Here is a 27,629-nt window from a genome sequence, read left to right on the forward strand (position 1 = left end):
CACTTTACCTATCATTTCAAACATTATCCATATTCATAATCCTAATTTCCTCCCACCATCTCCCTCACTCATACCAGTTGTGCTCTTATTTGAGTTCTAACACATTGTACTACTTTGGCCATTTCCTTATTATATGACTTTAATTATCAATTTACATGGGGCTTCCCAGGTGGCATAATGGTAAAGAATCTGGCTGCCAATGCAGGAGACCCAGGGGATGCTGGGTTTGATCCCTGGGTTGGGAAGATTCCCCTGGAGTAGGAAATGGCAACCCACTCCAGTATTCTTGCTTGGAAGATTCCATGAACAGAGAAGCCTGGTGGGCTACAGTCCATGGAGTCACAAAGAGTTGGACACAATTGAGCACCTAACACTTAACTGTTTTTTCCACTTTCAACTGGATTTTAACCTTAATTGTGAAAAGGGATTACATTGTCCTCAATTTTGGACCATCTGAAACTTCTAACACAATGCTTTGCAAGTAGTGGACATTTCAACAATCCTCATACTGGAAAGACAGTAACACCAAGTGGGAATATATAAGCTGTGATGTGAGGTGAACAAGGATTCCAAAGTCAGGTCAATCAGTAGCTGTGGAATTTGGGCAAGGTAGTTAACTTCTGAGACTCAAATTTGTTTTCTACAGGCATGGCATTGTATCTGGTACATAGTGTTATTGAAAAATTTTAAAGGAAAATATATGCAGAGTTTGACATTCATTAAGTATCTAATACATGGCAGTAGCAAGTATTTGTTTCATAGAATTTTCCTCCTGGAATACCTTCAATTTTTTCATACTAAAGATATTTTAACTCTCTTTTTTAGCCATATTTGTGCTTGCAATAATTTGCTAGGAAGGCAAAATTTGGAATCAGGAGAGCCGCTTTATATATAGGTCTGATATTGTATTTACAATAAGATCTATATTTATTTTGCAAATACTGTAGTACTTGTCAATTAAGTAAATTCATGAATATTTATTGAGCATCTGTTATTCATCAAACACTATTGTAGTGTTTGGGGATACTGCTGTGAATAAGATACAGTCCTAGCTCTCCAATCTTATTCTAATGTGTACAAAGACCCCCACAGATATCTAAGAAACATGATCAAAACCTTACGTAAAAATGGGGCCGAACCTGCACTAATTAGAATCCAAAACTCCATTTCTGAGTCTTTTTTTTCCCATTTATTTTTATTAGTTGGAAGCTAATTACTTTACAATATTGTAGTGGTTTTTGCCATACATTGACATGAATCAGCCATGGATTTACATGTATTCCCCATCCCGATCCCTCCTCCTGCCTCCCTCTCCATCCCATCCCTCTGGGTCTTCCCAGTGCACCAGCCCCGAGCACTTGTCTCATGCATCCAACCTGGGCTGCTGATCTGTTTCACCATAGATAATATACATGTTTCGATGCTGTTCTCTCAAAACATCCCACCCTCGCCTTCTCCCACAGAGTCCAAAAGTCTGTTCTGTACATCTGTGTCTCTTTTTCTGTTTTGCATATAGGCTTATCGTTACCATCTTTCTAAATTCCATATATATGTGTTAGTATACTGTAATGGTCTTTATCTTTTTGGCTTACTTCACTCTGTATAATGGGCTCCAGTTTCATCCATCTCATTAGAACGGATTCAAATGAATTCTTTTTAATGGCTGAGTAATAGTCTGAGTCTTAAAACTGGTCTGTTATGGCAGCTTCGGGGGAGTCCAAGAATGATTACTCAGATACTTATTCATTTTTTTCGTTTTTCATGTGTTTTTTTTTTAATTGAAGTATAGTTGATATACATTTGTTACTGAACCGAACTTGGGTTTGCTTGCTTGCTCACAATAGAGGTCAACCGACTGACACCTGGCTGTGATGGGGAAAGTGCAGCGTTTATTCCAAGGCACCATACAAGGAGTCTGGGACAGCCAATGCTCAAAAAGCCTGCAATCCACAATGGGGTCCAGCAGGGTATTTTTAGAGGCAAGGTGAGGGAGGCAAGCCCCAGGGTAAGGCGATCAGCTTGTGCACAATTCTCTGATTGGTTAATGGTGAGGTAACAGGGCGTGTCAGGGGTTATCATTAGCTTTAGTGGTTGTCCTTAGGCTCCAATAGGTTTGGGGAGCTTCACGCTGCTTTCCATCTTTTGAATAGGTAACTAGTTAACATCTTCCACCTGGGGGTCTTTAGCCTCTGTAAAAGCAACTCAGGAAATGTGCATCAGATGCTGTTATCTAGGCACTCTCAGAGGAGCTAAAGCACAGTGATTTCACAATGTTTAAAGGTATTTGCTATATTCTCCGTGTTGTTTAGCTTATTTTATACATAATAGTTCGTACCTCTTAACTCCTACCCCTCTAATGCCCCTCCCACCCCTCCTACTGGTAACCACTAACTTATTCTCTGTATCTATGATTCTGCTGCTTTTTTGTATATTCAGTAGTTCCTTGTATTTTTTAAGATTCCATATACAAGTCTTTATCTGACTTATTTCACTTAGCATATGCAGGGTATTTTGTTACCCAGAGTTTTAAAAGCTAGGACTTTATGAAACAATGTTGCCAAGGCAAGCTGAATATGTGTTTCCTCTTCTGGGCAAAAGGAAGACTAAATCTGTAAGTCTTGGGGTGTGACAGATGGATCTGAGCTTTCTCTATTTCTATTTAAATAACCTAAAGTAGTTCTCGGGGAGTGAAAGTTGTTCCATGCTGGCTGGCAGACAGGAGCGCCCCAAACACCGACTCTCTTCGTCTGCAGCCTCGTAGGTGAGTCCCAGCGATGGCCTAGGGGTCCCCAGGTCCCTGGCCGCTCCGAGCCTCTGGCCGGCGCCGCCAGCCCCGCGCGGGCCCGGGTGCGGAGGGCCCTCCGGGGGAGGAGCGCGGGGCGCGGCGGGCGTGGGCCGGGGGCGGGGCGAGCCCCGCCCGGGTGCGCGCGGGGAGCTGTCAGTGTCAAGCTCGGGAGCGGGAGGAAGTGCCGGGTCCCCGAGGAGCGCGAGCCGCGGGCCGGCGCAGCGTGAGACAGCACATCCTGCGCGCGCCCGGCCCGCCGCTCTCGGGAAACGCTCGGGCGCAGCCGCCGCCGCCGCCGCCGCCGCCGCGCTCGCCAACCCAGGGCCGCCGCCGCCCGCGTGCAGGTAACCGGGAGGGGTGGGGGGTCGCGCTCCCCCGGACCGCCGCCCGCGGGGTCCTCGGCTTTCGCAGCCGCCCCGCGGCAGAGCGGCGCGGCGGCCGCAGCCGGACCTTGGCGTCGGCCCCTTCCCGGGGCTCCTGCGTGCTCCGCGGCGCCCGAAAGCGGCCGAAGCCTCCCCCCACCCTCCCCAAGCCCCGCGGCAGCCCGGTGCTGCCGCGCTCCCGGCCGAGCCCGGAGGCGAGCGCGGAGGGGAGAGTGAGTCCTGGTGTCATCACCTTGTCGCCCACCTGGTGCCCTGGGAGGGGCGTCCCGGGGCGCCCCGCCTCGGTTTTTCTCCCGGGGAGCTGACGGCTAGCAGCAGTGAAACCCGCACCCACTGGGCCACCAGCTGACGGGGAGGGGGAGGCTGCAGAGGGGAGGGAGGGCTGGATGCTGTTTTGAGTACATTTTCAGCTGTCTGCAAAGCTCTTAGATGCTGTTGCTACCCGCCAAGTGGAAGGAAGCGAATGCACTTCCAGCAAGGCATTAATGAAACACTCGCGCAAGAAGGTGCGTTTCTCTCACGGCTGTTAAAAAAAAAAAAAAAAAAAGTGTGGCTGGGGGAGATGTTTTCGTAAACACCTTCGCGGCCGCGTGGCTCCTTCCCCGCTCCCACTCCCGCAGCGCTCTGGCCTTAAAAATCCGTGCGTCGTCATTGCAAGGGCAGTGATCCTGGCGGCACTGATGGGAACTGAGCGTGCGGGAGTCTCATGACTTACAACGAGGATGAACAGAAACCCGGGATCAGGACAGGAAATTACTTAGGAAATTAAAGAACTCAGCCAAATACAGGAGATGGAATATATTCGTTATCCTGGACTCTCCCACATCTAGGTAAGGGGCAGAACAAGTAGCCAGCCATTTTCTTGCCTGGAATGCCTTTCAAGTGGGCTGTAGACTTGCTGTAGTTAAGGGCTGTGCAGAATTGCTTCCAAATATTCCAGATGAGCAGAAAATATTACTAACATCAAGGTATGGTAGCTGCAGAAGACGTCATATGGCTAATATTAACACAGATACGGGTGACTGCTATGTACACATTTTCATCATGAAAATTATAGAGAAATACGTTGCACAGTATTAGTAAATTTGAAATTTGCGTTCAGTGCAAGTTGCATCCTGAGGATACCAGTGGGAATGTGGTTCATAATTCCTCTGATTATTTAGAACGCCAGATTTTCACCAAAAGTTTTGGCATGGAAGAAAATGGACCCAAACTCTGCTCTTCTATGTCTCTTAGTAAAATAAAATCATCCACTCCTGTCACCAAGTGATCATTTGTTCTCTTCACAGGGACCAATTTCCCAATCTTTCTTGAGGTTTGGGGATCCAGTGCTCCAAGAGCCATTTCTTTTAAAAATCTTCCAGCACCATCACTGGTATTTTTAAATAATGTGCAGGCTTTCTTCAGCCGGATCAGCTCTGGACCAACTTCTTGGCCCAGGACATCTTCTCTATCTCTTCCTTGTCTGGGGCATCAGGCACTGATGCACCTGCTTGCTTCTTGGACCTCAAGGTTGCTGAGCTTCTGCTCCTCCGTTCCCTGGAAGGAGAGGGATGGCTCAGCCTCTTCCCACACCCAGCCTTTCCTCCTCTGCTGCTGGAAGTGTGTCCTGAGGCTTTCGTGGTGTTACAGGTGTGTGTTATTAAGAATAATCTCCTCTAGGGCTTTGGGCAGAGAAGACAAGGTAACCCCCAGGAAAATGGAGCAGACTTCTCACAGTAGTGGTCCCCGGGCCCTTGTTTCTAATGAACTGAGCTGGTAAGAGGAAGTCACCAGGCATTTCTGTCCTCATGTTTTATGTCTAAGAGGGGGCTCTATGAACTTGTCCCCCCACCCCTCCTACTTCTTCCAACACTCCTTCCGGAGTCTGCATTTAATAAATGAGCCTTTCCCTTGTGCTGAGTCAAGCACTTCTTGGGGATAAAGCCTGGGTGCTGCTCTGTTCACACTCAGAAAAACCACATAGAACAGTCTGGTAAAATGCATGCCGAGTTTTTAAAGACAGCCATATCTCTTAGCATAGACAAGTGTGCACAGGCTTCAGCAACAGTTACTTCAAAAAATAAAAATAAGACTTTACTGGCAGTCCAGCGGTCAAGACTTTGTGCTTAACGCGGGGAGCCTTGGTTGGATCTCAGTTGGGGAACAAGGATCCCACATGCCATGGAGCACAGCAGAAAAAAACCCCACAAAAATCCCAGTTACCTCAAAGGGCTGTTCACTCTCCCAGATTGAGTGTATCACTTTGTTTCTTTCTGTTACTTAATAGCATCAAATGCAAAGGTCACATGCATGCATTGCAAACTTAAGTGTGGTTTTTCAGCATCATAAGTATATTCTTATTCATTCTTTCATGTACTTAGCCCCATCAAAGAAAACAAAACTTGTTAATAATACTTTTATTTATAATAAAATCAAATAATACTGAGCATTTTAGCAGTGCTTAATACGTTTCCTAAATTTATTGCACTGACTTTGCTAAATGTATTTCACTCCCAATATATTTACAAAAATGTGTTGAGTACTTGACCAGGCATTGCATTTTAAACTATTTCTCAGGTATTAGCATACTTAATCCTCACAAAAATCTGCTGAAGTAGATATTATTTGTAATTCTACTTGACAGACAAGGAAACTAAGACACAAGGATGTCAAGTAACTTACTGAAAATTGCTCAGCTGGGAAGTTATAGAGCCAGGATTTGAACCTAGGCAATCTGACTCTAGTCTTCTATAGGACAGTTTATACTGGTTAATTTTTATATATTGAATTCCAGCTCTTCTGTTATCTCATTTTAATTCCTATATTAATCTTATGAAGTAGACATTATTATCTGTGTTTTACAAATGATAAAACTGAGTTAAGTGAGTTGATACACCGCAGAGGTAGGATTCAAATCCCTTCTGTTTGACTCTAAAACCAGAACTCATCCATTTTAGCTAGCGTCCTCTGTGAGAAATAAAAAAGTTGAGCTTGTCTGTTCTTTTGGGTTTGTTGCCCATTTTCCCTGTGAGCCTTTGCTATTTCTTTTACTCCTTAAGTGTAGCCCTATTTTTTTCTTTTCTTTTTTTTTTTACCAAGTGATTGGTATGCTTTTTTGCCAGGCAGATGATACAGCAAAACCAGCATAGGACCATAGCTCTTTTGACATCAGATATTGCCTTTGTTCTGTCTCCTTAATGAAACTAGCTAATTCCCCGTAATACTTTGTGGGTCTCAAATACCATGTAAATAGTTGTCTCCTTGATCAGAGATCCCTTTTCCAAGCAATGTTTGTGTCTTCTACATACCCTAGAAAATGTGAGAAAATAGGTTCTTTTGGGAACTTTGTTGGGACAAAGAACTTCTGGAGCTCACTTCTTTTGAGAATTAACTAAAATAAGTCCTACTGTCATTTCTTTGAAATTTATAAACCATTGCCTGGGTCCATGTTAAAAAAAGAAATAGTCCTTTTTGACTGGGAACTCTTCATTCCCAGTCAGTTCATCCCCAGACTTATTTCCTTTGCTTTTTCTCTGCAGGAATGCTGGCACCAGACTGTCAGAGTGAAGTTTGCATTGTAACACAGGCACCGCTGCCCGGGTGCCGCGTGTTTATAAAGCATCTCCAAGTCTTTGTTTAGAGGAGGCTTCTGAAGCTGTCACCATGGAGGGCAGGCATATGAGAGTTTCCAGGTGGTCATTGAACCCAATATAATTGATGCAAAATTTTATCCTTTTGTGCTAAATGCAGTATTCCAGGGAAAAGCGGGTATTGGTGACTAACGAGATTAAGAATTGCTGGTTCTAGTGCACTGTTTAGGAAGGGGGAGGACTGGAGGCCGTTCTGCTGGAATGTGTTGGAAACAAGGCAAACTATCCTGTTAGAGCCGGCCAAGAAGGAACGTTCTCGGCTCTCAGGACATTGTTGGCATTTCACTACAGAGGCATGCGAGAGTGCCGGGTGCAGGGGCAACACACACGGATGCACGCTGCAGCCAGCTGAGGTCTCCAGGGCCTCTCGCAGCCCGCACACTGCTTGCCACTCACTCAGCACTTACCCTGCACACTCACACGTCGAATCTTCCCAACATTCCTGTAAGGCTGGCGTTTCTATCTTCACTTGACAAACAAGGAATTGGGTGACTAGAAACATTAAGCCACTCGATCAAGGCCACAGCAGGCCAGTTAGTAGAAAGACTGGATTTCAGATATAGGTCGGTCAGATTCCAAAGCTGGTTCATCCTCTTCCCAACTTAGTTCATTGTTTCTCTGAGTGGGATACTGAGGAAGTACTGTTTAGTGTAGCTTTTTACTGTGGCAGGACAGAGTTCCTCAAGAACACTCTCACATGCCAATAGGAAAAGCCTGAATGTGTTATTAGAGGGGAACAAGAGAATTAGACGTTTCTCAGTGGCTCAGATGGTAAAGCGTCTGTCTACAATGAGGGAGACCCGGGTTCGATCCCTGGGTCGGGAAGATACCCTGGAGAAGGCAATGGCAACCCACTCCAGTACTATTGCCTGGAAAATCCCATGGACGGAGGAGCCTGATAGACTACAGTCCATGGGGTCGCAAAGAGTCGGACATGACTGAGTGACTTCACTTTCACTTTCTTTCAGCACGGCAGAGGATAAGCGCATTTCCTTGAGGTGTGCTCATGCCCCACACATTTGATTCTCAATATGGTATCCAGGTATCTTGCTGAGCACCAGATGAATAACAGTCTCTGGCAAAGACAGCCCAGAGAGTTGATTAGTTGATTCTTCCCAGGTAGCTGCAAAACTTTGCACGTGTGCTCCATCACTCAAGTCGTGTCCGACTCTTTGCAACCCTATGGACTGTAGCCCACCAGGCTCCTCTGTCCATAGGATTCTCTACGCAAGAATACTGGACTGGGTAGCCATGGCCTACTCCAGGGACCCACAGATGGAACCTGTGTCTCCTGAGTGTCTCCTGCATTGGCAGCTGGATTTGTTACAGCTGAGCCATCTGGGAAGCCCAGCTGCAAGACTATTTATTGCAAAAATGAACTGACTTCAAAGTTGAGTTTGAAGCCGACTTTGAAGCAGTGCTGCATTCTGGGGCTTACATGATCTAGCAGCTTCGTGGTGATCTGGAACCCTAACTGGGTACTTAATCCTGGGAAGACCTCTGCTCAGCAGATGACCTACATGCCCTTTAATTTTCAGTTCATATCAATCCTGCAATCCTTCCCCATCGTTTCGTTTTGGGGCACAGACCAGTTAATGCCATTAGTGTAGTAAACATGTGAAAGCAGAAATTTATGTTAGAGTCAAGGGCGTTCTTCTTATTTATTTTTACCTTATTTGGCTGCACCAAGTCTCAGTTGTGGCATGTGGGACCAGGGAATGACCTGGGTCCCCTACATTGGGAGAGTGGAACTGTAGCCCCTGGACCACCAGGGAAGTCCCCCAGTGGCATTCTTTATAATAGAAACGAGCCGCAGACTCCGTAGAGGATGACTGCCTTTGATCAACAGGTTGCCTGGGGAACAGACACTAGTACGCTTCATTATGCTTCAGCCTTTTTTCTCTCCTATAACCTCTACAAAGTTTTTTTAAAAAATTGTACTGCTCCCCCACCTCCACACATTTTAGGTTGGCATCTAACATTTTTATTGTAAAGCATCTCTGTGAATGTAATTTCCAGAATATTGTAAACCTTGACCTTTACAAATTAAAACGATGACATCATTCTTTGAATCCGAAGTAAAATCTAAATGCTATTCCAACCTCTTTTAAAAAGTACCGGAAGAAGCTCTTCTACAAAAGCGTATTTTCATACCTTGTGGTCAAGCATCACAGTGAGATTTGGGTTTCCTTTTTTACCCCTGGTAATGGAGGTGGGAGAGACCTTGAGGGACTCTTCAGCCGCAGGTGTGTTCTCTGGCTGGTCAGTGTTTGGAAAGCCTGCAGACAGAAGGTCGAGGTGTGGAAATAACAATGTTACTAGCTGTCTCTTCGCCTGCACACCCTGTAGAAAGCCTCGTGGATGCCAGGGCTCACGATGCCAGTTTGAAGGGCACATATTATTGAGCACAGGTGCTGTGTGTTGCAGGTCACTCTGGGGCCAGTGCTGGGAGCCAGGTCCATGGGCTCCATCCGTCTCTGTGGCTCAAACTCAAAGTCGCAGGGCTGGAAGGAACTGCGGAGCCACTGTTCCCATCTCGCCCTTAGGCCGCTGACTGTGTGAATAGTCGTCTTTCCTTTATTGAGTGATTTATAGGAAGAGATCTGCCCTTTCCCCTGGGTTTATATTTTATCTTTTATACTTTTTTTTGATGTGGGCCATTTTTAAAGTCTTTATTGAATTTGTTACCGTATGGTTTCTGTGTGATGCGTTGGGTTTTTGGCCATGAAGCAGGTGGGGTTTTAGCTCCCTGACCATGCATGGAGCCTGCACCCCCTGCATTGGAAGGTGACATCTTAACCCCAGACCGCCAGGGACGTCCCTCCAGTGTGTTTTTTTAGATCAGTGGTTCTCAGCCGAGAGTGACTGTCCTTCCCAGGGGACATTTGGGCAATTTGGTTTTCACCTTTGGGGAGAGAGGGTGGCTGCTGGCATCTGTGGTGGGAAGAGTTCAGGGTGGCTCCTAGCCAGCTTACAATGCACAGAACAGCCAAGCCTGAGAAGCCCTAGTTTAGATGCTCTGGTTTTCTGCCGAAATCTTCCCTACCCTGAGTTAAGTGCATTTCTTTAGCCTTCTACAAGAGAAGAAGAGCATAACATCTAAGAGGCAGCATAAGGGAAAGAAAAGAAGAAGCACGCTACTCCATTGACTGCCTCTGAGAGCCTCAGTTTCTCCATCTGTGAAATGGGAATATCAATACCTGGCTTGCAAAATTATTGTAAGGCGTGCAGATAATGAAAGTACTGGGTGCAATGTGTGGCCCATTCTCAATGTGTGGAGGGTGCTTTTTGTTATTCAACAGCCATGATATCACTCTCTAGCCTTCTCTTCTCAGGGACTTGTGTGATCTTGCTCTGCTTTGAACCAAAGGTATGCTTTTTAAAAATGAAACATGCTATGTATCTGCCTCCTTCCATTTCTAGACTCTAGGCTCCCTGAGGCATCCTTTGTATATTTCAGCAGAGGGTTTCACACACAGTGGCTCTCAGCAAGCTTTATTGACCTGAAATATTAGCCAGAATAAATCCCACTTAATTTTCCTTTTATTATAAGATTTAATTCTTTCCCCTTGGATTATTTGTAATGTGTTTAGTAAAACATTCACTTCCTAAAATGTAGTTTCTATTGCACAGCTGGGCCCAGTGAGAACATGGGTCTTGGTAATGCCTCAAATTCTGGAAGCTTTACCTTTCTGAGCCAGTATCACATTTAAATATTTCTGCTGGGGGAACGGCAGCCTTGAGAAAGACAGCCTGTCATTCTAGAAGTGACGGGTATGATGGTTTGAGTCTTGTGTTTTCCTTTCTGAGTCTCCTGGTCTAATCCTTTTGATCTGGCTTTGATCTGACATTCTCCTCTGAGCAGAGCAGTCCTTTGGCTCCTTTCTGGTGAGAAAGGAGAAATTTTTATTCATTTGTCAGATTTCTATTTTGTATTAATATGTAGAGTGAAGCCAAGAGTAACACATGTATTTTAAATAGTGCTAATGAATAAATGATGACACACTCTTTTATATCCTTTGCTGGCATCAGTTTCTCCCATTGGGTACGGATTTTTCCACTCCCAACTTGAAATAGTACCTGTTTCTTTGTTTGACAAGCTGAAGATTTTAGTAATTGAAATGGAATGAAGTCCTCTCCTTTTGAAAGTAGTTTAGATCCTGTAAGGCACATATGGAAGCCTTTAAAAGTTGGCCAAGTGTTTGAATATTACAGTGGGTCCACGTGGAGGGGATGATCATAGTATTCTGTTTTGGATTCAGCTTGTGGGATTTTAGGAGTTGGTGTTAGTAGGCGGTGGGTTTGAGCGGCTGAAAGGGTAGAAGGCCCTGTGGGGAATGTGTGTTTTGACAGTGTCCCCTTTTAAAAATGAAATGAGTCTCCTGTTTCACCATCTACCCCATTAGTATCAGAATAGCAAAGCATTGTGGGAATTGGTGTGTATTTTGTGGGAGAAAGAATAACAGAAAACTTCTCTGCTTGTTTCCTTAAAAAGTGTGACTTTGTTCACTTTCAGAAGGTGTAGGTTACCACGGACTCTGAAAGAGGATCCTCTCTCTTTGAATGTTTTCAGGCTCAGAGGAGAGTGAGAATCTATTTACCTTAGTTAAAATGCCAAACCAAATCTCCCAATGTAAATATGGACCACCCAGAGACATTGTAAAGGCCAGGTTTGGGGTTTTGAATACAGATTTCCTTGTTTTGTCTTTTAGGCTTTTTAATATTTTTCAAATACTGTCAAAAAGTAATTGGCATATCAAGCAAGGATGAAATCCCATATCTTTTGCAGTGAACTTTAAAGGGGGGAATTGTACTCCTTTTCCTTGAGAGCCCCTTGTTTCTTAACATCAAGAAATATGAATTATTAAAATTTGAAGGCCACCAAGTTGAAGATTTTAAAGTAGATAGAAAAGTCAGGTTATAACGCAGGTATAGGAGAGGAGGTCCTGTGAATAGTCAGCAGAAGCAGAGGCGCTACCTCAGGCCAAGGGGGGCTCATGATTTGAGCAGGTTTGGAGATTTTAACCTTGAGGATCCATTATTGATCTCAGCCATCTTGCCTGATGGTTGAGGGTGACAGGGACAGTGATAAGTTCATTTACAAGGTTTTGTTAAAGCTTTATATGATTTGCCCAGTGGAGTGGTTGCCTCAGTCAGTGACGATTGTGGAAGGTTCACCTCAAGCGGGAATATAGTTCCCATCTGCAGTCTTGTTGCCAGTCTTTTGCCATCCCAATGTCCTTACAATAGACAGCAGCCTGCTTCTGAGTCAGAAATCATGATGAGCAGACGGTGGGGAACCCAGCCTCCTGGGTTCCTGAGGGCCCTGACTGGTCATTGAATTGACAGCTATTGTTTGCCCATCATGATTCCTCTGACTGAGAAACAGGCTGTTGTCTGTTGTAAGGATGCCAGGATGGCAAAGTTTGGCAACAAGAGGAGCTGCACAACAGGCCTATATATCTGAGACGAGGCATTGAGGTGAGAAATATGACTTTATTTGGAAAGACAACTGACCAAGAAGATGGCAGACTCATGTCTCAAAATAACCATCTTCTCCAGGTCTGGATGCCAGGTTCTTTTATAGAACAGAGATGGAGGTGGGCAGGTGGTGAGAAAGCAAAGTGAAAAGGCCATTAATCTTGCAGAATCTCCTGGAATGGCATGCCAGGGGAGGCAATGGGTTACTTTCTTCCTTCCTGCAGTCACCTATAAGTGGACAGAGTCCTGAACAAAGGCTTCTTGGTTTAACATTTAGGCAGAGGGGCAGGGCTCCCCTAGGCAGGTGATTATATATGGACACAATCCTTTTAGTGAACAAAAGCAGTGGGAAGCCAAGGTTAAAGAAACAGATCCAACGTGGAGTCAAGCTGTTCCCTGTAATGAAGGCATCGACCTTGCAGCAGAAGTCTTCAGCCCATCCAGAAAACATACATACGATAAGAACATACTGATAACCCCCACTCAGTGGCGGTTGAATGAAGTCCAGCTGCAGGTATTCAGAGGGTTCAGAGGGAGAAGGCTTGAGGTCTCTGGGACCAAACATCTTTTTCCAGGTTCGGGGAGCTGGCAGGTCAGACATTGGTGGTAAACTGGTTTTGCAGTGTTATAGAAGGCCTCCTACTGTCGGGGGAGTATGTAATTTCCTTGGTTCTGTCTTGTCGCAACAAAAATATGAAGTGATGGTTGGACCAGTGTTACAGCTCTTGGATCGGCCAGTGTTACAGCTCCATGTTATAGCTCAGTTTTATTTAGAAAGTAAAAGAAAATACATCCTTGAGGTGTGAGAACCCAAAAGATTTGAAGAGAAGAGAGGCCCTGGACCAATTTTGGCTCCTCTTTTTGTATTTTTTTTTTTTTTTCTTTTTCCCTTCTCCTCCTCCTGGGCCTGCCCTGTGTAAATTCGGCTAGCCAGGAGTGCTGTTTGTTTACATGAAGTCCTCACTCTGGTCCTCGGACCTTCCTTTGTTCTGTTTTTGCAGTCTTCTCCCTTCTTTGTCTTTTAGCCACTGCCATTTTGGACTCCTTTTTTCTATTCTAACTACCTAACACTAGCAACATTTATTTCCTGATTTGAGTGATTTTAATCACACCACAGTGGATGAAGGGATGCAAAACCTGAAAAATGGAGTTTGCTGGGGAGCCAGGAAGAAGCAAGCACTGTCCTGGGTTCCCCAATAGCCCTGAATGCTCGTTGAATTGACAGCCATTGTTTGGATATCATGATTTCTCTGACTCAGAAGCAGGCTGTGGTCCAGTGGAACTTCCCTTGTAGTCCAGTGGTTAAGACCTTGCCTTCCATAGTAGGAGGAGGCTGTTCAATTCCTGGTCAGGGAGCTAAGACCCCACATGCCTCATGGCCCAAAAGAGCACAACATAAAAAAGAAGCAATATGGTAACACATTCAATAAAGACTTTAAAAATGGCCCACATGAAAAAAAAAACAAAAACAAAAAACCCAAGAAGCAGGCTGTTGCCTGTTGTAGGGACACCAGGATGGCAAAAGTCTGGCAACAAGGGATCATTTTTTGCAGGAACAGAATGGACTTCATCCATATGATCCACAACCTTTATAGATTCTGTTGCTGCTGCCTTTTCATGGAAGTCAGCTAGAGCAATCCCCTGATACTCAGGTTCAGTCTTTTTAGTGTGAGCCTCAGTTTTTATGACAGCAGTTTCAACAGACAAGGAAGTAGCAACAAGAAGGTTATTTACCAGCTGTTTGTTTTTACTGGGGTCCTGATAGACTTAAATGGCTTCCCTGGTGGCTCAAATGGTAAAGAATCTGCCTGCAATGCAGAAGATCCTTGGGTAAGGAAGATTCCCTGGAGGAGGGAATGGCAATCCACTCCAGTGTTCTTGCCTGGAGAATTTCATGGACAGAGGAGCCTGGCGGGTTACAGTCCATGGGGTCACAAAGAGTTGGACATAATTGAGTCACTAAGACTGGTAGACAAAAAAAAAAAAAAAAAAAGACAACCCTTTGCTTCCTTAACATTCCAATTATGGATGATCCCAAAGGCATACCAGTTGCCAGTATAAATCCTAACAGTTTGCCCTTCTGGTAACTAGCATGCTCTTGGTCAGGACATGGAGCTCTGCTTATTGGACTGGTTTAGCTTATGGGAAGACTTACCCTCTCAAAAATTCATATTGGGTAATGCCAACGTAGCCAGCTTGGAAATTTCCTTTTTTGTTTACAGTATGGCCCATCAACAGACAAACTTAGATCAGGATTAGTCAAAGGGGCACTTTGGGAATTAGGGTACAGTGTCGCAAAGGTCATGGGCTCACCTTCTTTGGCCAAGGGCAGTAACATGGCAGACTGTTTTGTTTTGGATGCAGACTTAGGTGGTGAAAGCAGAATCGTTTCATAGGAGGTTAGTCTGTTTGCAGAGAAATGTGTTACTTCAGAATTGAGAAGATTTTGGACAGCATGTGGAATTTGTAAGTAAATGTCGTTTCCTACGGCTTCCCAGGTGCCGCTAGTGGTAAAGAACCTGCCTGCCAGTGCAGGAGACATAAGAGACATGGGTGCAATCCCTGGGTCGGGAAGTTTCCCTGGAGAAGGGGATGGCAGCCCACTCCAGTATTTTTGTTTGGAGAATCCCATGGACAGAGGAACCTGGCAGGCCACAGTCCATGGGGTTGCAAAGAGTTGGACATGACTAAGCAACCTTCACTTCACTTCTGTGCTTCTCATGTTGTTACGTGAGCATCCTCAGGGCTTGGCTATCTGTTTCATGTACAAATAACATGAAAGATTCTGAAGGTGGGTGGCCCTGGGGCAGGCAGTTCTTGCAGCACTTGTTGTAGTTTCATGAAGGTCTGCTCATGTTTATCTTTCCCAGGAGCTGGTTCAATGATTGAGCTTTTTGAGTTCAAGGAGCGGGAAAGCCAATAGAGGAAAAAATTAGGAACCCATACTCTGCAATAACCAGCCAGGCCTCTGGATCCACAAGGTGGTTGTTTAGATGTGGCCTAGGGAATTTTGAGATCAGCTTGGTTTTTTGGAGCTCACTGGGTTCCTTCAGTGTTTAGATTATGACCTAAGTAATGAGTAGTGTCTGGAGATAATTATAATTTTTCCTTGGAGACTTTATGTCCTTTTTTAGCTAACTGTTGTAGCAAATAAGTGGGATTCTTTATGGATGCCTCTTTGGTACCTGAAAATAGCACAAGTTTGGTTATATTCTTATTGCAGAAGGGTCGATTTCCTGGGGAAGTGGAGGGTACATAAATTTTGGTGGAGCATTTGGGAAAAATAAGAAGGGGTCTCACTGAACCCTCAAAGTTTGCCTGTCCCAGGTATATTGTTGTTTGTTCCAAGTAAAGGTGAATAGCTACTGGTTGTTGATGTCCCCAGCATGCTGAAGACTGAACCATTTCGAGTCTGGTGAAACTTGTGACAAAGGATTTTGGGGTATGGAACAGCTGGGAAGTAGGGAATCTTTTTAATCTCAAGTTAAATTGCCATCCCCACCCATTGGGTTTTGGGACCGTTAAGACCAGGTGTTACAGGGGGCTGGTACAGGGAATGGTTAGCCCCTGGGGGAATTGGTCTTCTATTATTGGTATGAGACCTTGCACCCTGAGGCAGTTTAGCAGAGAAGGCGATGGCACCCCACTCCAGTACTCTTGCCTGGATGATCCCATGGACAGAGGAGCCTGGTGGGCTGTGGTCCCTGGGGTCGTGAAGCGTCGGACACGACTGAGCGACTTCACTTTCACTTTTCACTTTCATGCATTGGAGAAGGAAATGGCAACCCACTCCAGTGTTCTTGCCTGGAAAATCCCAGGGGTGGGGGAGCCTGGTGGGCTGCCGTCTATGGGGTCGCACAGGGTCGGACATGACTGAAGTGACTTAGCAGCAGCAGAGGCAGCTTAAGAAGAGGTTTGGTTTCCTCTATCCAAATTTTATAGGTTCTGCACCTTTTATTCTTCCAGGGTAAGTGTTAGAGGTAGCCCACAGATTTTCAGGCACCTTGTTTAAATTAGAGGTCTTTTGCTGGAATCCTTTCTCTTCTATATCAAGGACAGATTGTAAAGAACATCAAGGGTCAGGTTCGGCTTGGTCAGGAAATTCTAAGGTGAGGTGTCCACTAGAAGCTAAATGTATTAGCCCTTTTAATTCAGAAAGGAGATCACTGCCTGATAGTTTGACTGGAACTGTGTTGGTCGCTCAGTCGTGTCTGACTCTTTGCGACCTCATGGACTGCAGCCTCTGTCCGTGGGATTCTCCAGGCAAGAGTACTGGAGTGGGTTGCCATCTCTCCTCCAGGGGATCTTCCTGACCCAGGGATCGAATCCGGGTCTCCCGCATTGCAGACAGATTCTTTACCATTTGAGCCACCAGGGAAGCCTAATAGATTGACTGGAGCTGTATCATATAGCAAAAAAGAAAAATTTCTCAGTGAAAGGTCCCAGAGTCACTTGTCCTGGTTGTGAAAGAATTTTAATAGACACCCACCATGGGAACTTCTTTTTCACTCCAAGGGATGTGTTGTCCTATGATAGTGAGGTTTAAAGTAGAGACTGTAGCTCTGGTATCTATCACAATTTGGCAAGGTTTCCCATTACTTTTAATATTTTTAAACTGTTTATTTCATTTTGGCTGCACTGAGCCTTTGTTGTGGCATGCAGTCTTTCTCTGTTGTAGCTCATGGGCTTAGTTGCCCCAAGGCATGTGGGATCTTATTTCCTCAACCAGGGACTGAACCTGCATCCCCTGCATTGGAAGGTGGATTCTTAACCGCTGGACCACCAGGGAAGTCCCTCCATTAATTTTAATTTTAGTTACCCCTTGGCTATTTAAAGGAATTACTGGTGGCAGCTTGTCAGAGAATTCCTTCTGGTCCTGTCAACTCTTGGAGGGGCCCAAAAGAGGGTCCCCTTTGAGGGGAAGATATGAGAGAATTTAAGTTGCTGTTGAGGAATTTTGATAGAATTTTTGAGAGCAATCTTTTTTCCAGTGCCCTGGTTGATTACAGTTGAGATATAGATCCCTAGACCAGCATTTTGATGATTGACTCTTTAGGAGGGTGCATTGTTGGAGGCCCAGGTATTATTTTTGGTCACTGGTCTTGGACCTGTTGTAGTGTAAAGGTGAATAGTTGGGCAGACGTTTGTTCACTGTCTTATTCCAAAGTCCTTTCAAAGTGCTCAGCATTGGTCATGAGTTCAGTCAAAGCAGTGGCCTCCCATCCTGTTTTCTGCCTTTTTCAGTTCAGTTCAGTTGCTCAGTCATGTCTGACTCTTTGCTGCCCTGTAGACTGCAGCACGCCAGGCCTCCCTGTCCATCACCAACTCCCAGAGCTTTCTCAGACTCACGTCCATCGAGTCGGTGATGCCATCCAGCCATCTCACCCTCTGTCATCCTCTCCTCTTCCTGCCTTCAGTCTTACCCAGCAACAAGGTCTTTTCCAATGAGTCAGTTCTTCGCATCAGATGGCCAAAGTATTGGAGTTTCAGCTTCAGCATCAGTCCTTCAATGAATATTCAGGACTGATTTCCTTTAGGATGGACTGGTTGGATCTCCTTGCAGTCCAAGGGATTCTCAAGAGTCTTCTCCAACACCACAATTCAAAAGCATCATTTCTTTGTCACTCAGCTTTCTTTATAGTCCAACTCTCACATCCATACATGACTACTGGAAAAACCATAACTTTGACTAGACAGACCTTTGTAAGCAGAGTAATGTCTCTGCTTTTTAATATGCTATCTAGGTTGGTCATAGCTTTCCTTCCAAGCAGCAAGCATCTTTGAATTTCATGGCTGAAGTTACCATCTTCAGTGATTTTGGAGCCCAGGTAAAGAAGGTCTCTCACGGTTTCCATTGTTTCTCCATTTATTTGCCATGGAGTGATGGGACTGGATGCCATGATCTTAGTTTTTTGAATGTTGAGTTTTAAGCCAGCTTTTTCACTGTCCTCTTTCACTTTCATCAAGAGGCTCTTTAATTCTTCACTTTCTACTATGAAGGTGGTGTTATCTGCATATCTGAGGTTATTGATATTTCTCCCAGCAATCTTCATTCCAGCTTGTGCTTCATCCAGCCTGGCATTTCACATGATGTACTCTGCATAACAGTTAAATAAGCAGGGTGACAATATACAGCCTTGATATACTCCTTTCCCAATTTGGAACCAGTCCATTATTTCATGTCTGGTTCTAACTGTTGCTTTTTGACCTGCATACAGATTTCTCAGGAGGCAGATAAGGTGGTCTGGTCCTATCTCTTGAAGAATTTTCCACAGTTTATTGTGATCTACCTTTTTTAATCAACCCACTAATCTCAGGAGATAATCCATTTACAAGTTGGGCAGTGAGAGCAGGCTGGATGATGTCATTTATTTTGTGGAACCCAGGATGCTTTAGGAAGAGAACTTCCAGACAAGTTTCAAAGTTGGGCACAGTCAGCTACAGATTCATTTTTGTTTTGTTTTCATGTTTGACCAATCATTGTGGGCAAGGAAAACTCTAGGTATGGCTTTTAAAAGATCACCTGCATTTTGCACACTTTTTCTGCTCCATAAGGGGACCATGTTAAAGATGGAGGAACTTAAATATTGTCAGTAGGGTTCCACCATTCTGCTTCTTGCATCATTTTTAGGCATCACCAGGTCCTACCAACAGTTGCATGAGTTCATAAAGGTCTGGGAGCCCCAGTCATAGGTTCCAATGAAGACTTTAAATTCTTCAGAAAATTTTTGGTTCTCTTCCACAGTTTTAGGAAGTTCTTTAACTATGGTCCTTTACTTTGGTCTTTGATCAAGGAGTGAAAAATACCTGAGAAGGATCTCCAGCAACTTTGGTTGGGTGGTTTATTTTAAAAGGCAACTTCCCAGAGTGGAAAGTCAGTTCAGTTAGAGAATTAGAGAGCGTGAGTAGTCAGGCAAGCACGTTAGAGGGGGGCAGCAGGAGTTAGGTCAGTTTCACTGTGTTTTGATTTGGGTACCCCTTGCATCTTTAATTTTTATTAGCCTTTTGTAATAGAATTTTTTAATGATGTTATTTTGGAATCTTGAAGCTTTTTGGAAGCTTTTGCATACTGATTGAAGTAGGTCTCCCATTCTGTTTGTTAATGTGGGAGCACTTGCTTTCAAATGTACTTCTTAAATGAACAGTCTTGTCTAACTGGAATATTTCTTATCATGGCCATTGTAATTTTAGGTTGGTCTTAGTAAGATTTTGCAAGTTTTGTAGGAGTATACATTTCCCAGGACTATATTCTTAGACATAATGAGCAGGTGTGCCTGAAGATGGCACACTCAACTCTTTGGAACTTAAACATCCCATTTTTGTTTTAAGCTAGGCCTTAAGTTTCTTGGAGCCAAATTAATACTTAAGAAGGATGTCGTGGTGGGCCAGAGATTGTGTGGTGTTTTATAAGGTACCTTGATGGATGAAAATTTGCTGGAGTTTGGTGGGTGACCTAGTGTTAGCCTAACCATCCTGTCACCAACTTATCTAGCATGGGAGTCTTAGAGATAGGTAGGAAGCACTGCCTAATAGCTTTTAGGATCTCAATCCAGGCTCCCCAGTTTTGCAGCTTTTGCTTGGTTTCTGGGATTTCCATTAGACGCAGCCTTGAACTAGAAACAAACATGTGCACACTCACACAACAGCAGTACCAAAGACGTGTCTTGTGGACTGGCCATTCTTGGTGTGAACCTGGGGAGTGAACCAGCTGACCCCAGCAGATGAGGGCTGCAGACCAGGATTCCAAACAAAGGAGGGATTGCAGCATGAATCACCAGCAGTTCCCAACATGGAACTAGGGGTTTTAGTCAATTAGGGAACTGTGGATTGAACCACGGATAGGGACTTGTGTTCCTGATGGAGCTGTCTGCCAGCTCAAGGTGAACCGTTAAGCACTGGACTGGAAAGTCTGCTAGATTGGGAGCTCTGCACAAAGACAGCAGAGCTGAGCATTGAGAGAAATCACGGAGATGATGAGAAAGACAAGAGAGTGCAAAGGGTTTGAGGCTACCTTGCCATATTTCTCGTCATCCCCAAAGCTGTGAAAAGCTCCCTTTGAATCTCACTGCTGCCACCAGGACTGCTGAAAAAAAACAGAATTCAGCGGAGTAAATTTTAAAGATCTTATTGGCTTTATTCAACCATCCATGAATCTGGCTGCCCCCATTTACCTATCTAGGGCTTGTCAGGTATTTCTAGATTGACTAGTTTAAGATTCTGCCCTGTGAGGGTTTCAAGCTGTAATTGAGTTGTTTAGTTGCTAAGTCATGTCAAATTCTTTTGCATCCCCACGGAGTGAAGCCTGCCAGGCTCCTCTGTCCATGAGATTTCCCAGGCAAGAATACGGGAGTGGGTAGCCATTTCCTTCTCCAGGGGAGATTGAACCCACATCTCCTGTATTAGCAAGTGGATTCTTTTCCGCTGAGCCACCTGGGAGGCCCCAGCCCTATTTGGTAGTGCTATTATTAAGCCAGTAATTAAGTTAGGTACCAAGTTTTGGTTTGGTGTTGACATGGCCTTAGAACAAGTGACTCCAAGTGGGGCCTGTTGTCTCTCTCTCTTCTCAACACCTGGTGGCTCAGATGGTAAAGAATCCACCAGGAGACCCAAGTTTGATCCCTGGGTTGGGAAGACCCCCTGGAGAAGGAAATGGCAACCCCACTCTAGTATTCTTGCCTGAGAATTCCACAGACAGAAGAGCTTGGCAGGCTGCAGTCCTTGGGTTGCAAAGAGTCAGACCCAATCAGTTAACGTTGTCAGCACCGCTGTTGCCTTCCCGAACAATGGGCAAGCACACAGAAGTGATTTGTAAACTCTCTGGGGGAGAATTCAGAAGGAAAGTTGCTTTACCTAGGACACATGTTCTGGCAGTCACATGGTTAACAGTCATATTTAGTGTTTTCTTAGTCTTTACATGTGTTCCAAGAAAAGTGTATTCATGACACTTGTTAAAGAAATGATAAGGCAAGCTTTATTCAGGGGGACAATGCATCATGGTAATATCAGGACCACTGCCATGGGGTTTTGCAGAGGGGAGAAAGATCATGCTCAACTCCAAATACAACAAGGAAAGGTGGGAATTTATAACCATGTAACAGTCAATCCTAGAGGAAATCAACCCTGAATATTAATTGGAAGGACTGATGCTGGAGCTCCAGTACTTTGGCCACCTGTTGTGAAGAGCCGACTCATTGGAAAAGACCCTGATGCTGGGAAAGATTGAGGGCAAGAGGAGAAGGGGACGACAGAGGATGAGATGGTTGGATGGCATCACCGACTCAATAGACAGGAATTTGAGCAAAGCCCCAGGAGATAGTGAAGGACAGGGGAGCCTGGTGCACTGCAGTTCATGGGGTCGCAAAGAGTTAGTGACTGACGACAGGAACAAGCAGGATAGGGGTCTATGGATGGAAAGTTACTAAGAGGAAACATCAGGATGATGGTAGAGATTCACGCTAAGCCCACCTAGTAGGACTCTTGCTAAAGGCAGGCTGAGGTGATCAGCTATCACTTGGGAGATGTGGGGCATAAGGAACCCAATCAGGTATCAGTCAGGTATTGGTAATCAGAGCTGGAAGGTGGGGGACACTGGCCAAACTGGCTTACCAGGACTCTTGCTAAAATTGGAGAACATGCCCATGGACAGGGCCTAGTTGAAGAGTACTCGGAGGAACCCAACTAGGGTTTGGTCAAGGAGATCATCTTTGTGATACACTTCTCAGAGGGCACTCCACCGCAGGCTTGGGTGGGGTGGTGAAGGACAGGTGCTGGAAGTTGCTAACAGCAAATTCAGAAAGGGGGAAAAGTAACCAGAATGCTGGGTCACTGGAGTACAGTGTTTAGACCGAGGGGATGTATTGATCCGGTTAGGCTGCATCACGATTCAATAAGAAATAACTCACAAACCTCAGCAGAGTAGCATGAGGAAAGATTTTTCTCACTCCTGTTACATGTCTAGTGTGGGTCAGCAAGGGGCTCCATTGACCATGTTCACTCAGAGACTGATATTGGGAGAGGTTTCATCTTGATGAATGTGCCCCAGTCCCTAACATGTCGTTAGCAAAGTGGATTCATTGGCTCTGCTTGACGACAAATGGGTTGTTCAGTCCTGGAGGAGGGGAACAGGAGTGTTTACAATTAATCCAAATGACTGGAAGGGAGGGGCTTGCCTGAGTTCTGCCTACTCATGCTGCTAATCACATTCCTAGGAAGCTCACTGAGACACAACCATATGCGTAGTGGTTTCAACATCCTACTTCAGGAACACGTGAAAGAATGTCCATTTAGAATATAAAGTGCATTTGAATGGTTTTAGCATCATCAGTAATAACAGGGTCCTGAAATCAGTGGGCTTAGAAATCTAGTTACTGATAATAATAAAATATGTGTAGGGGTAGAGATGATCTTCCTTCAGTAGTTTTTCAGTTCTGGTCGGGAATATCCTTTAGTCCTGGTGGAGTGACAGCCATGAGCAGACTTAGTGCTTCATGGGCATGTGAAGATGAACAGGGTATAGACCCAAGGGACTGAGGTCTCATTAGAGGAAAATAGCAAAGTTTAATGTCCATAACAAAGAGTTTTATGTTATCACGTGTGTGTGTGTTGGGTGCTCAGTCATGTTCAACTCTGTGACCCTTTGGACTATAGCCCACCAGGTTCCTCTGCCCTTGGGATTCTCCGGGCAAGAATACTGGAATGGGTTGCTATTTCCTTCTCCAGGGATCTTCCCAACCTAGGGATTGAACCCAAGTCGCTTGCATGTTATCGCATGTATCACATGGTTATTGTATGAGGTAAAAGGTGATAAATACCTAACAGAAGTATAGCAAAGTATAATGGGAGTTCAGACAAGGGACGCTGTTAATAATTAAGTGAATAATCACTTCTTTTAATCAGGCAAAAGCATTAGTGTTACTGTGTTACCTTCATTCTTCCTGTCTTGTTCTTGGGCTCAATTTGGTCTCAAACTAATTGTAACAATGATTAATAGATGGTATAAGAGCATTACCTCTGGGGCCAGGATTCAAATCTCACTGTCACCACTTACTAGCTCCGTGGCCTGGACAAGTTACTTTGTCTCCCTGTCCCATTTTCATCACCTCTGCAACAGAAGTGATGATTATAGTACCCACTTCCTAGTGTTGCAGTGAGATTTGAACGAATACATCCTACTTAATTTTCCGTTTTTCTTACAGGGTTTAAATGTTTCCCCTTGGATTGTTTTGGTGTGTGTAGTACAAACACTGACTTCCTGAAATGTGTCGCTTGTTAAGTGTCTAGGCCCAACATGAATGCTTGGTAATTCCTAGGATACTGGAAGTCTTGCCTTCCTGAGTCAGGCTCACCTTGAGCATTTCTTTCTGTGCCCAGTAGATCAGGCTGAGTACATTGTGAGGGCTAGATTGTCAGTTAGCCTTTTCCTGGCCTGTGAGGCAGCCTTAGTCTAGAGACCTCTGGAATTTCAAGGTGGCCTCTGTTCTGATCTTGGAATTCAGGTCTGCTGAGGACACATTTCCAAGCCCTCACTGTGATCACCTGCACCTCTCCAAAATCATGTTAAATTCAACTCAAATGTGATACAAATCCACTGTGGCAAAGTTCTGGAGGCATTCTGCTTCTTTGAGTTCAAAAAATTAAAAGGTTTGTGTGATTGGGAAGATCCCTGGAGAAGGGAATGACAACCCACTCCAATATTCTTGGCTGGAAAATTCCACGGACAGAGGAGCCTGGCAGGCTGCAGTCCATGGAGTTGCAAAGAGTCAGACACGACTTAGCTTGATGAGCTAGAGGCTGGGTATGATGGATGGGAGGCGTGTGGCTCATCTTGGCCAGTGCACACCCTGCCTCTCCTCTTCCCTTGCTGCTCCTTGAATACAAAGTGGATGAATTTGAGATGATGCTGCAGAAAGCTTGTGGGCTGTGAGCGGGTGGAGGGGTGGGCATGGAGATCCTGTCTTTGGTAAATAGGTCTGAGGACACCTATCTATTGTAGCCTAAACTTCTAGGGCAAAAGGAGAGTTCATATCAATATAATGGAGAGAAACTTAAAAAAATGTATGTATTTATTTGGCTGTGCTGGATCTTAGTTGTAGCCCACGGGCTTAGTTGCCCCGGGGCATGTGAGATCTTAGTTCCCTGGCCAGAGAGCCAACCTGTGTCCCCTGCATGGCAAGGCAGTCTTAGCCACTGGACCATCAGGGAAGTCCCTGGAGAGAATCTTTGACCGACTCAAGCTGTTCAGAAAACTGGACTGGCTGCCAGTGAGTTCCGAGTGCCCAGGAGAATTTAAGCGTACCACCTCCAGGGCAGATTTTCTGGGAAGGGATTATTGCATAATGAAAACTCAGACCAGAGATTCCTCTAGTGAGCTCTATATTCTTTTTTCCTCCAAATTTAAGAAGCTCTGATTTTGTACATTAGATGGAGCCTGGCATCACTCGCCTCTCTGGCCAGGTTCTGCCATTCCCTTGGGGCATGCGTAAATACGAGAACAGGTGCCAGACTGGAAAAAATAAATATGACAGTCTCTGTCTACTTCCTGTCCCACTAACTGTTCAAATCGTAACATTCGTTCATTCCTTGCTTCATTCCACAAACATTCCTTAAGCTCCTGCCAGACACTGGGAATGCAATAGCAGTGTCAGGCCAGGTTGAAAGAAATTTAACAGCTCGTGACAACTGTTAAAAACAAGCAAGAAATGCGTGCATCTGACTTCATTCCAAACTGCCCACACCACCATGCGTCTGAGGGCTCAGTCTGATTTGTTCATTTGTTTGTTCCTTCAGTGATCTCTTAATGTACCTTGAAGATGTTCAAAGTCTGAGCCATCCTGCCAACTGCAGAGGCTAGACTAATATGTCATTTCAAAGGCATATGCCACAAAACCCCAACTACCTTATTCCCTTTGCAGCGTGAAGAACGGAAAACTACAAGATTTCTTGGGGAACAGTTCCTTTCCCTCCCCTGCCCCCCCCCATCAAATGCTTATCTTATGCAAAGCATGTATTACAAATGCTAAGGTACCTATTTTGGGCGCTTTATTTCTCACTTTTGCATTCCATACAGCAGAGGTGTGATTATAAGGGAAGCGTTAATTCTCCTTTGCATTACTTAGCACATTTGAGTAGGTTGGATTGGTTTAACATGGAAATGTTTGATTTTTTTCCAAGACCGTCACGTCTTTTAAAAATGAATAATTTCTTCAGAAGCGAGGAAGGACCAAAGGGCAGACACAGCCGACCTGGGTCATGAACACCTGACAGTTTCGTACCAAACACACACTTTTCCAGATGGTGTCGCGTCACACCACGGCCCCTCTCTGGTTTTGAATTGGAGGAAGATAGCTTTGCAATGCTGTGTTGGGCACAAGTCAATCATATGCACACATATGTGTGCATAGGTATGAAGTGTGTGTGTGTATACCCCTTCCCTCTGGAGCCTCCCTCCCCAGTCCCGCCCCCAGGTCGTCCCAGAGCCTCAGGCTGAGCGCCCTGAGCTGCATAGCAGCTTCCCCCCGAGCTCCCTGTTTTACACCTGGTAGTGTCTATATGTCAGCGCGACTCGCTCAGTCCGTCCCATCCTTGCCTTCCCCTGCTGTGTCCGCAAGCCCGTTCTCTGTGTCTGCATCTCCATTCCTTCCCTGCAAATAGGCTCATCAGTACTGTTTTTCTAGATTCCATATGTATGCATTACTATATATTTTTCTCTTTCTGACTTATTTCACTCTGGATAACAGGCTCTAGGCTCATCCACCTCATTACAACTGACTCAAAATTGTTCCTTTTTATGGCCGAGTAATATTCCATTGCATATAGGTACCATAGCTTCTTTATGCATTCACCTGTCAATGGCCCTCTAGGTTGCTTCCTAGATATCTGTTGATATCTAGGGTGAACACTGGGGTACATGTGTCTTTTTTCAGTTACGGTTTTCTTGGCTGTGTGCCCAGTAGTGGGGTTCCTGGGCTGTATGATAGTCTCATTCCTGGTTTTATAGGGAACCTCCACACTGTTCTCCATAGCGGCTGTTATCAGTTACCTCTTGTCATTTCATTCATGCTCGCTCTCCTTCCACGGGAAACACTTCCCCAGTTCCCAGTCAACCCACGTTTCCATATCCCGCTCTCAGGGCCCCTCCTTCAGGAAGCCCACTGTGAGCTGGGATTCCTGCAACTCTCCTTCGTGCTTTAAACATTATCACACACTTGGCCCTTTTCTCCCTTGCCATGGAGCCAGTGTTTTGAGACCCTACCATGTTACAGGCTTTTTGAGACAGACTCTTTTTTTTTTTTCTCAGATAATTTATTCACCCAACAAGTATTTATGGATAGGTTTGTCTTATAATTCATTGTATAAATCGTGACCCTGCCCTTTTTCTTGGAAAGGAAATAAAATTGAAAATAGGAAGAGTCAGAAGGTTGGCTAACATATTTGAGTGCTTCATAAATCTATTCCAGACACCAGAGATACAACAGTCACCACAACAACCAAAGTCTCTCTCTCCGGGACTTTGGTTTGGACTAAGGAGGGACAGATCGTAAACAAGCATTCAAAAAGATGTTTCCTGCTTGTAGAAATTAAATAGATTTATTACAGAAAAAATAAATTCATAACTTGTTTTCTTCCTTCTCGTATTAGTGTAATGGCAGTTAAGGAAAGTTGACTACTGGTGGTTAACCAAGTCTAAAGCCTAAACTTCCTGGATTTGAGTCCTGCCTTTTCCAGTTGGCATACTATAAGAAGATTAAAGGAGTTAACACATGGAAAAGACTTACACCACTGCCTGGCACATAGTAAGAGCTCAGTTAGGAATATGTTAGTTTCATTATTACTCGACAAGGGCACTATATTAATAAATCCACTGAAAATCTGGAAATAAGACGGTTTTTGTCTCAAAAGCTAACAGTAGTTTTCCAGGGCAAAGGGCTCTATTTTAACTTTTTGCAATAGATCAGTACAGCTAAAATATCACTTGTGTGCTTCATTAGCCATGAAGGTTTAGAAAAAGGACAGCTACATGGTGAGTATTGATATTACCTGTCCAAACACTCCCAGCAGGGAGAGTGTCGGCCTCACAGCTTAGCCCAGTGTTCCCCTCTGGGATTTTTTTCCTCCAGTTTTATTGAGAAATAATTGACATACATCACTGTTTAAGTTAAAAGTATACAGCATGATGGTTTGATTTACATGTACTGTAAAATGATTGCAATAGGTGTAGTTAACATCCATCATCTCATGGGTACAACAAAAAGAAAAAAAAAATTTCTCCTTGTGATGAGAGCTTTTAGGATCTATTCGCTTAGCAACTTTCCTATATAGCAGTGTTAACCATAGTTGGAGCAAACTCTG

The 27,629-nt window shown here is 44.7% G+C and overlaps 1 protein-coding gene across 2 annotated transcripts in view; it reads left to right on the top strand.

The window, feature by feature from the left end:
* The first annotated feature begins 2,742 nt into the window (after positions 1–2,742).
* The window catches only part of DYNC1I1 (dynein cytoplasmic 1 intermediate chain 1), a 370,739-nt gene continuing 345,852 nt past the window's right edge, over positions 2,743–27,629 (top strand). The window contains exon 1 of one of the 2 annotated variants that reach the window (XM_043462652.1): positions 2,743–2,761. The gene's annotated coding sequence lies outside the window, so the exon portion shown is untranslated. Of the gene's footprint in view, positions 2,762–2,930; positions 3,130–27,629 lie in introns of those variants that run through there. The other variant, XM_043462651.1, reaches the window with a different exon arrangement.

Source organism: Cervus canadensis, chromosome 3, assembly GCF_019320065.1.
Source record: "Cervus canadensis isolate Bull #8, Minnesota chromosome 3, ASM1932006v1, whole genome shotgun sequence".
Classification (NCBI taxonomy): domain Eukaryota; kingdom Metazoa; phylum Chordata; class Mammalia; order Artiodactyla; family Cervidae; genus Cervus; species Cervus canadensis.